This window comes from Anoplolepis gracilipes, chromosome 14 (assembly GCF_047496725.1).
Source record: "Anoplolepis gracilipes chromosome 14, ASM4749672v1, whole genome shotgun sequence".
NCBI lineage: Eukaryota > Metazoa > Arthropoda > Insecta > Hymenoptera > Formicidae > Anoplolepis > Anoplolepis gracilipes.
Window position 1 is genome coordinate 8949566 of NC_132983.1, and position 10435 is coordinate 8960000.

Genomic DNA, 10435 nt, shown 5'->3' on the forward strand with positions numbered 1-10435 from the left:
AGATTAGAATACAAACGGTAGCTATTTATTTATTTATTTATCTGTATATTATCAACTTTTGATCTGAGATAAGCAGGTAAATTTTGTAACATATATACGCCAACAAGTTTAAATTTTTTTTATGCACCCAATGGATTACATATCTCAAATGCATCTTGATATAATATGATTTAACACATTTTTATTATTATGAAAAAAATTATTGTTTTTTATTACACTGCCATCTTTTATATCAAAAAGCACATTATTATTATTACAATTATTATGCGAATTTAAACAAAAATCTTGAATATTAAAATTTTGTAATAATATTTCAATAATTTTCAAAATTGGAATATAATGATAATAACATTGCTTATGATTATTATCTAATCCTAAATTAATTTGTACGAGCATTACAATATAAAAATTTCTTTGGAAATATATATTTCTCATATATGTATTTCGAAGACAACCATTTATAGAATCATAAATATTTAAAAAGTAAGAATAACTATGTTAAAATATATCTTTAATTTTTTTTGTATTATCTTCAAGATCACTTTCATTTAAAGTCATAATAAAGTATTCATAAATAAGATTAACTATAGATGACATACCATCTATTACAGTTTGTAAAGCAAATTCTGTTAAGAAATATTTTGTAGTCAAATATAAGTATACTTGTGCTATAGCTTTCTCATTATTTTTTATATTACAAGAAAATTGATTTGAAGTTTCCTCTTGTGAAACTTGATTTAAAGCATCCTCTTGTAAAAAAAATTACAATTATTATTGTTGGTATTATTATTACTAGTATCAAAATTTATCCATTCTTTTTTTTCAGTAATAAATTGCTTATCAAAATTATTTGAATGATATCTACATATATGTACTGCGTAAGTACTGACTGTTTTGAAAATTGTTTTATTGGTAGAGCAAGTTGGGTATCCACAACAAATCCCAATTTTATTTTGTCTTATGTGATTATATAAATGTTTATTAAAATTTACCCTATTTCTAAAAGCATTGCAGTTTTTTTCTTTGCAACAATAAGTTATGCATGTTTGTTTTTTATTATCTGTTGTGTGCTGTTGTGCCTCCGGGAGGGGGCATAGGATTTTGCGGGATCGTGCAGGGATGCCGGGGATACAGCTGTTACCTCCTTTTATTTACTCTCCTTTACGTTTTTCTCCAAATTTATCTCTTTTATTGGCACAATTTAGCTTCTATAATCTCTAAATAACTAATAATAAACGATCCTTTAATTAAAATCAATAGCGTGTTGTTTTTGTCACTGTTCCCTGCGGACGTTATTTCACTCGCGCTTACTGTTGGGTAAAGTGAGAGAGCGGTATCTCTAGTATACACTGTCGTACAGGTAGTCTGATACGCGTCAATTTATCTCCGGCGCGCGTATATCTCTTAGTTATTCGTGTATCTTGATCTATTCAATAACTGCCCGTGACGATTACTCGTTAGAATTTAATCAACGACTGCCCGTCGCTTTATTGCGGCGGGTGCTGTTCTTCCTTCCGAACTGCATGGTTTTTTGGAGAGGATCCCTTAGCAACATGACCAAATATGGTTATGTTGCTGAATTTGCGGGTTCGCGTTTTAGTGCAGGCGAGGAAGTTCAAAGTCGAATTTCCTCGCTTGTACTTTTTGCAATTTGGCGACACCTTTCCGGTGTGTCTCCGAGAGCGCTTTCCGGTCTCGTGTTCGCGCTCGGTCTCGGGCGCGCGTGGCTCGCTGCGTCAGCTGCTCGCGCGATTATCGCTTCGGTCGTGATGCATTCCTGCATCAATTCGAATCGCTTTCATTATAATTATATATGTATATATATATATATATATATATATATATATATTGTTCATTTATTAAATGTATTCATTTATTAAATATATAATGTATTCATTTATTAAATATATAGCCTTTTCTGGGGCTATAACAAAGTAAAATTAGAAGAATACTATTAATATTTTCTTTAGCCATCTTTGATGCAGTTAAGAATTTTTAAAATGATGTTTGGATGTTAGTGTTACATCTTCGAGAAATATGTTCTTTAATATGTGCTCTGTTATGTATTGAACGCGACATAACGAATATAAAGGTACAGTTATCTAGTTACAAGACTTTATTTGGCGCAATGTTACAAGTCAAAGGTGTTTTCTCAAAGAGAGACGACTTAGAACTGACTACTTTTATATCGCTGGACCTTCATTCTCGGAGGTCCCCACATGCAGATAAAGTCGTGTGGCATCTCGAAGTGATGCGCTTATTGCTTAATCGAAAGAGATATCTCGCGAAGAGATATTAAGAGTGTCCTGTGACTTATGCACATCTAGTGTGAGAAACTGCTGTCTCTTAACAAGATATTTATTCGTGAAATATTTGCGTGGGAAAGTTGCGGTACGTAACACCACCCTTTTAAATTACAGATCCTCCTGGATCTGAGACTAATTCGAATATTCTTATAGCTATAAGTTTAACAAAATTACAAGTGACGATATAGTAACTTAACTTAATGTTACAATGTAAAATACATATGTAAAGAAAATAAGAAAAAGCGGTTACAAAGGTAGCGATTGATGGTGTAAATTTCAGGTGATACAAGATGATATTTTTACGTATTAATTTAGATTTGATAATCGGTAATTTCGAGAGCGGGGACGCTGTATTCTCGCGCCCTGATCATTGTTCTCGCTACACTGAAGTGTTTTATTATCTTTGACGGGTATCGATGCAAGAGTAATTCCCTGTGGTGCGGTTGTTACACGTAGTTGTGCGTTACTGTTGGTTACATTATTATTAAAACAGTTATTGAAATAATGAGTACAGCCTTCTCTAGGTATACAACATAGTCTAAAAATGTTAACGCATTTACTTATTAGTGAACATTTTATGAATATATATATATATGGTGACTAATATCAAAATACCATATATTATATAATAGAACCAACTCATAGTACTTCCATATAGATTTATTATTCAATGATGCTTACTTATTTCGTCTGCTTCCTTTTATAGTTCATTCAGGCTAGAGCTTGCTGGTTTTAATAAATTAATGTCCAAATGAGGTACTTTACCGATATTTAATAATTGAAGTTCCGAAACATTTATGTTCTTCTTTTTGATGTTCTCGCATGATTTTTTTGTGCTTAGATTAACGTTTGGGATAAAATCTTTTTCGATAGTGTCTATTATGTTATGGTTCGACTATGTAGTAAAATATTATCTGAAATAGCATCGCATTTTCGAGATAATGTGGTTATTCCATTCGAATGCAACTGTGTCCGACGTGGTTTGTCATCTGGACATAAAATGTGAAGAGTTTCCTCATGCGATGCTGAATAAATCCAAGAATTCGTGGATTTCAATTGGTACCAAACAGTATTATGAAGTTTCATTAAACGTATATCACATTCTTTTAATATATTATCTAATCTGGCTAATCTTAACAGTTCTGACTCGTAATTATGAATAGCCGTAATCTGGAATAATAAATTTGTTTGTTTACAGATCGTCGCGTTGTTAATCTTTTTGCATTTCGCTATGTCTTATCTGTTAAATGTGTGTATCATAGTTTATCGGTTCTAAGTCCCATATATGTGTACGTTGAATTGATAAATGGGTAAACATTTTCTTCATTTTGTTTGATAGGTAGTGGAATTACATTATATAAGGTAAAGTCGGTTTCGTCAAGTAATGGAATTTCGATGATATAAACTAACCTATGGTTTTTATAAAATACATTTAAGTTGCTAGAATCAATTAGATTATTAAATTGATTAGGTACTAGTGTTACAAGTAATCTTCTGTTGTTTATCATATGATGCGAATCTTTTAAATTATTAAAGAGTTCTTTAGAAGATAATATTTTAGGATGAAGTAATCCTCGGCGTGCTAATAATATAGCGTCGGTAAGTATTTCTAGTTCTAATTCATATTCGAGCATCATTTCAGCATATTCTAGTAAATATGAATTTATTTTTGTGTTCATTTCCGTTTCAGTTAGTTTATTAGAGTTTTGTAACAATGTGTGTCTTTAATATGTTTAAATTAAAATCGATTTCTTTAAATTTTTGATTATTTGCTATAAAAGCATTACTAAAGTTATTAATAGTTGATTGCATAATACTGATTTGTTTTTTATATAGATTTGTTAATTGTTTTGAATTATTATAAACAAGATCTATCTGATCGTTATAATAATCAGCATCATATGAATCTAATGTGCCGAATAAGATCTTCGAAATTTATCCTATAAAATTAAAAACGCCTCGCTTGACTTTTGCATTGCGGTTATTAAGTAGAGGTTCGTCGTCGAATCGTCCATATCATTAAGAATTTCTCTGTCTGCTTTTATTGCTGTTAATTTTCGTTCAATGAATTGCAATTCTTGTAAACCTGAACATGATATGTTGTTTCCGTAGAGATTGTAGCATAAAATCTCGATCTTATGTACGTAAAATTTGAGTATATTTTCCTTTTCTTCTAACGGTGCAAGGTTGACATAACTAATGAATTTCCAATAATCTCTAAAAATAAGAAGATTATCGACACTTTCAAAGACTCCGGGTAGGTGTGCTAATGGTTGATTGGTAAAGGCCTCGAAAGAGTTTGAACTAATTGGCATCATCATTCTGTAATGAGAAATATGCGCGTTTCAGTTTATTAACATGTAAAATTTGATTTCTGTTGCCTCTCTTAATTTCATAATTAACGTCATTTACTTTGCGTATAACTTGAAATGGTCCATCATATTGATCTGTCAATTTTCTACTACCAGTTCTGATTGTTTCGTGAAGTACATAAACGTATTCTCCCGGATCTAATATTAAAGGTTTCACGCGTCTATCATATTATTTCGCGGATTCTTTTGCTTTCTGGAGATTTTCCTCCGCGCACTTTTTTAAATAGGATAATTTATCAACCAAATCTGCAAGAAATTTTCTACGTGTAATTCCCTGTCGTGGTTCGCTGAGTTTAAAGGGTAATCGTGGTTAACGACTAAAAATTAATTCGTAAGGAGATATCATTCTCCCTTCATGATACGAGGTGTTATATGAAAACATCGCGGCATCTAGAGATGAATCCCAGTTACTTTGTTGTTGGTTAATATCCTATCTTAAAAAATGTATGTTAAGTCGATTACTCGAATATATTGAAGCGTTTAAGCCTCCTTTTCTGCGATGCTGATTGGATGCTGACGCGTTGCGATATATTCGTGGTAAAGTAGTGTAGCGCTCGAGCGCCTCGTCATCCATAACCTATTCTGTTGGTTATTGTTACTTTGTTGGTTTATGTTACTTTGCTCTTTCGTGCTACATAGTATGTGTTAAGAAAGAAGCATTTTTTATCATGGTGAAGCGTAACAAAAAACACCAAGCATAAATGTTAGCTTTTATCAGGTAAATTAAAATGACCACTGTTCTCTCTCTCTCTCTCTCTCTCTCTCTCTCTCTCTCTCTCTCTCTCTCTCTTTATGTATGTATATATATATATATCTATAGTATGCGTAACGTACGTTATATAGATACTGGGAAAGTAACGTGGCGGCCTCCCCCGCTGCGGACATACACCCCCGCTAGAGTTTATGCTCAGTCCTCCTCTTCCTTAGTCCGTGGTTGGTAACGACGGAACTAAAATTATCGGTATTATTGATCGGAAACTCTAGCGGGGGTGTATGTCCGCAGCGGGGGAGGCCGCCACGTTACTTTCCCAGTATCTATATAACGTACGTTACGCATACTATAGATATATACATAAGCGGATATGCGTTTCACGAAACCCAGTCATAAAACTCATATATGTAAATGTAAAATGAAAGAATAATAAAGATAATAAAGCTTAAAATTGTAAAAATTTATACTTTAAATAAATTTCTTATATTTTTTATTATTTATTCATAAATAAAATTACTAATAAACTATATTAATAAATTAATAAACTACTTTATTAATAAAATTAATATAAAATTATTAATAATATTATAATTAACATAATATATGTAACATAATATTATTTGTTAAATAATATATATTAAATTTTCATTTTTAATAAAATTTAAAATAAAAACAATATAATCTCAAATAAAAATCTCTAATAAAATAGCGAATAAAATATTTCAAATTTTTAACATAACTTATAGATGTTTATGTTGAATTAATTTAATGAACTTTTGTCTGTCACTAATGCTTTCATCAATAGCCTTAGAGTAAATATAAGATAATCTTATTTTAATAAATTATTTTATTATCGCTTCAATAAGATATATTGAATGAGGCTCTAGAATATTTTGGTTATTGTCATGGTCTTTTAATTCAAAAATAAATTACAACTTACTAATAATCGTTTAATAGAATTTATTAAAAACTGATCAGAAAATTTTTTTGATAAAAACTTTCCACCACTTTCATAAAGAGACAGTTTTATTACTTTTTCAGCCTTTGTACAAATACAAATTACATCAGTTGATGAGTAAATTAAAAACCCTCTGCTTTTTATTATAATCAAAGAAGAAATTAATGACGGTATACCTTTTAAAACTCTTAAGCACTCTTCACATTTTATTTTTGCCTGTAGAGAGTTTACAATGGAACCTGCTATATATGAAATATAATTGTTTTTGATGCAGATTTTGATCTTTACATAATCCAATATTTTTCAGCCATAATATTCTTTTATTTATATCTTTTGGTAATCTAGTGACAGTAAGAAATATTTATATATAATTTTATGTATCACACATTTATATAGAATTTTATATATCATTTTTTATATATAACAATAGAATCAAATGTTACGTATTAAATAAAATTATTAATATAATTTTTACCTATGTAGACTAATTTTAAGCTATGTAGACTAATTTTAAGTTTTGTTCTAATTTTTTCTGAAATTCACTTTTTCGAGAATTTGTGATGGAACACTATACTGTTACGTCCAGACTCGGGAAGAATGAGTTAAAAAGAAGGGCGTAACAGCCAGCTCTCGAAACCGTGCAGGTCAGGATGTAGGTTTCGAGTCGAACGAATTATCAGGTCCAAAAACAAGTCAATGATAATGAATATCGCTATTACTTGTTGTTTCGGACATTCATCGAAAGGTTTTTTTTGGTAAAGGAAATTAATCCTTATTACGCGGGATAGGACCAAGTGCGATCTTTCAACTGATTGAGGGGTTAGAAGTCACTGAGAGAATTGAGTTTAATTTTACATAAATTTCTTTTAAAAGTATATTACATAAAATTATTGTCAAGTTTGGTTATAAATATGTGTATATAATATATATGTGTTTACATGTGTTCGTTATTAAATTACAATCATTCTCTATTTTATGTTTGCGTGAGTACGTGTGGTTGTGTGCGTGTGTGTGTGAGTGTTTTAATCGCGGGTGTTACATTAATGCGGAGAACGTCAATCAGAATAGAGAAGGGAGAGAGACTCTACTATTAAATTTTAAATTCTGATTAGAAGTTTACAATGATCTTATTAAAAAATAAAAAAAGAAATGCAAAATAAAGAAGTGTTTAAGTGTATTAAGAAGTGGATTTGAATTCATTGGAAATGTTATTCGTGTTTAGTGGGCAGTACGCTTTGTCTGGCAGATGGTTTTGTTACGGTCGTGAAAAATGGCGATTTGAGTTTACCTTTAGAATACCATAGCTGGAGCTTTGGAGAATCTATTGTGGTCGTTCGAGAGAGTGAGCCAATGGAAATTGAAGCTTTGGTTTCACTGACTCTAGTTGTGAGTTGAGTGATAAATTTGAAGATGTGATCAGGGTTCAACCAGATTTCCTTCAGTGGCGTTCGAGTGGTTCGCCGATAACTTTTATTGTTCACTTTCACAGAATGACGGGTTAAAACAGACTGGTGAAATTCAAGAGAGAGCTTGGGTTCGTTTTCTTCCAAAACCCCTCTTTTATATGGTTTTTGGAGCAAGGTTATCGCTCATGTGATTCTGAGTCATATTATTTTCTATGTTCTCTGCTGATAGTTCTATCGGTTCCAATTGGAAACTCCTCTAACGTTGTCAGGGACCGTTTCCTGTTTTTTTGGTGCTTTCGGTGCATATGGAAAAGGATGTGTTTCATGATTTTGTGAGAGGACTTAGACTTTGGTATTAAGTGCATTATTATCATTTCCCAATAGATTAAAGTCGTACTGCCCTTTTTATGATAACAAGTTGTTATCGCGTGCTCATGATTTTGTAAGAGGACTTGGACTTTGATATTAAGTGTATTATTATAATTTTCTAATAGATTAGAGTCGTATTGCCCTTTTCCGTTTTTTATGATAACAAATTGTTATCGCGCTCTCAGTTGTTACCACGACTCTGCGAGAGTGGTTGAGACAGTATGCCCTAGTGAGTAGTGTCGTAGTGTAGACAGTTAGTATTAAAGTTCCGTGGAAGGAAGGAATCGTGTAGTCAAGACGACGTAACAATACATTTAACCATCTTTACAACTAGAGAGAAAACCCTAACCTATTTATTATAAGAGAGACATGAAAACATGTATGAGATGTGGAAAGTAAAATGGAAGCGGAAAGCAGTTCCCCCTGCATATCTGACGTGACGTCTCTTACTAAACTAGAAGTTTAAGCTCAGTCCCCTTCTTCCTTAGTCCATGTTATCAACGTATATATTATTATTTACATAACCTAGATAAGTGACAGCACGTATGATAGCTGATAGTAGGTGTGACGTCCAGGTGCGTCAACCTTGTGCTGTCACAGAGAACGCACGGTTAGGTGTTGTTCGTCGTGCTATTTCTTTTCTGGCACAGTGCGATCACTGTGCTGTCATTTGCCAGCTAACAAATTTCAGCGGATAGGCTATTCTAGATAACCAAACGTGCTAATATGCCAGTACACAATGCAATAGTTATGCAGTCCCTATGTGTTTTTTTAGGTATTGTGCTCGTCTGATGCAGAGTTAGCTGTGGACATCACAATATACATATAACGTGCACACGTGCATACACTATGCAGCCATCGTGTGAACATTTGTATATCACCTGCACATTTTGACTGTCTGAACTGATAGGTAACTAAAAGATTAATAATTAATTTTAAGAAATTCACTGAAAACTAGCAAGAATTATATATACGTAATGTTTATGAAATAGATTGTTTGTTTGTTAATAATAGATATATAATTCTTGCTATTTTCAATTAAAAACATAGAAACAGGTTTTGAACATTTGTTATAATCAAAATATAGAATATTTCGTGCAACTGTGATATCTATCACATGAAAGAGAAATAAGACAGTGTAGAAATAAAGAAATCAATTTATATTTTGCATGAGAGCCAGTCTCATTCATATTTTGCATTATATAGAATATTTCGTGCAACTGTGAGATCTATCACATGAAAGAGAAATAAGACAGTATGGAAATAAAGAAATCAATTTATATTTTGCATGAGAGCCAGTCAACAGCAAATTTTTTATCATGGTGAAGCGTAACAAAAAACACCAAGCATAAATGTTAGCTTTTATCAGGTAAATTAAAATGACCACTGCTCTTTCTCTCTCCTTCTCTCTCTCTCTATGTATATATATATATATATATATATATATATATATATATACATATATATGTATATATATATATGTACATATATGTATACATATGTACATATATATATATATATATACATATATATATACATATATATATATACAATATATATATATATTGAGTAGTATATATATATATATATATATATATATATATACACACTACTCAAAAGAAAATAGGGAACACTTTTCATACGTCAAAAAATAAGCTATTTTCAAACTATTGTAACTCAGTGAAAAATTATCATACGCCAATTTAAAAAAAAGCATTTTGAAGCTTAAAGTTTCAACTTTAGTATGCAATCGATAATTTTTGAAAAAAATTTATCTTCTCAGTGCTATCCCTTAAAAAAGCACGCACAGTTTTTTTTCTTAAAATTACGTATTTTTGACGCTCTGTAGCTAGATAAGAAAAATTCTCTCGACAATCTCAAGTCAATTTCCATAAAATACAATGTTTTACCTACAAAATGGTTTTTTAAAAATATTTCGACGATTTTTTTTGGCCGAGTTAATAATATGACTTTAAAGTCAACCTTAAATTTTATTGAAAAATGACATTTACCGCCGGCATTAGCATTACCCAATGTGCACCACGTGGAGGTTGCCGGTCAGATTTTGCACATCATGTGTGTGTGTGTGTGTGTCACAGCAGAGATAAGGACCCCGCAGTTCGTCACTTCCGCAGTATTTAACGACTCCAAATCCTCTCTGCTGTGTGTATATGTGTGTTGTGTGTGCGTTTAGTATTGTGTATTTCCTCCTCTTTGCTCAATTACCGCTTGTAGACGCTCTCGCATATTTATACACCTCTCTATCAAATTCTGCGGAATTTCGTTCCAAATTTGTGTTAACATGTCCGCTA

The 10435-nt window shown here is 31.6% G+C and overlaps 1 pseudogene; it reads right to left on the bottom strand.

Moving 5' to 3' along the window:
- Nucleotides 1-2018: 2018 nt before the first annotated feature.
- Nucleotides 2019-10178, bottom strand: LOC140673558 (uncharacterized; annotated as a pseudogene).
- Nucleotides 10179-10435: the final 257 nt, after the last annotated feature.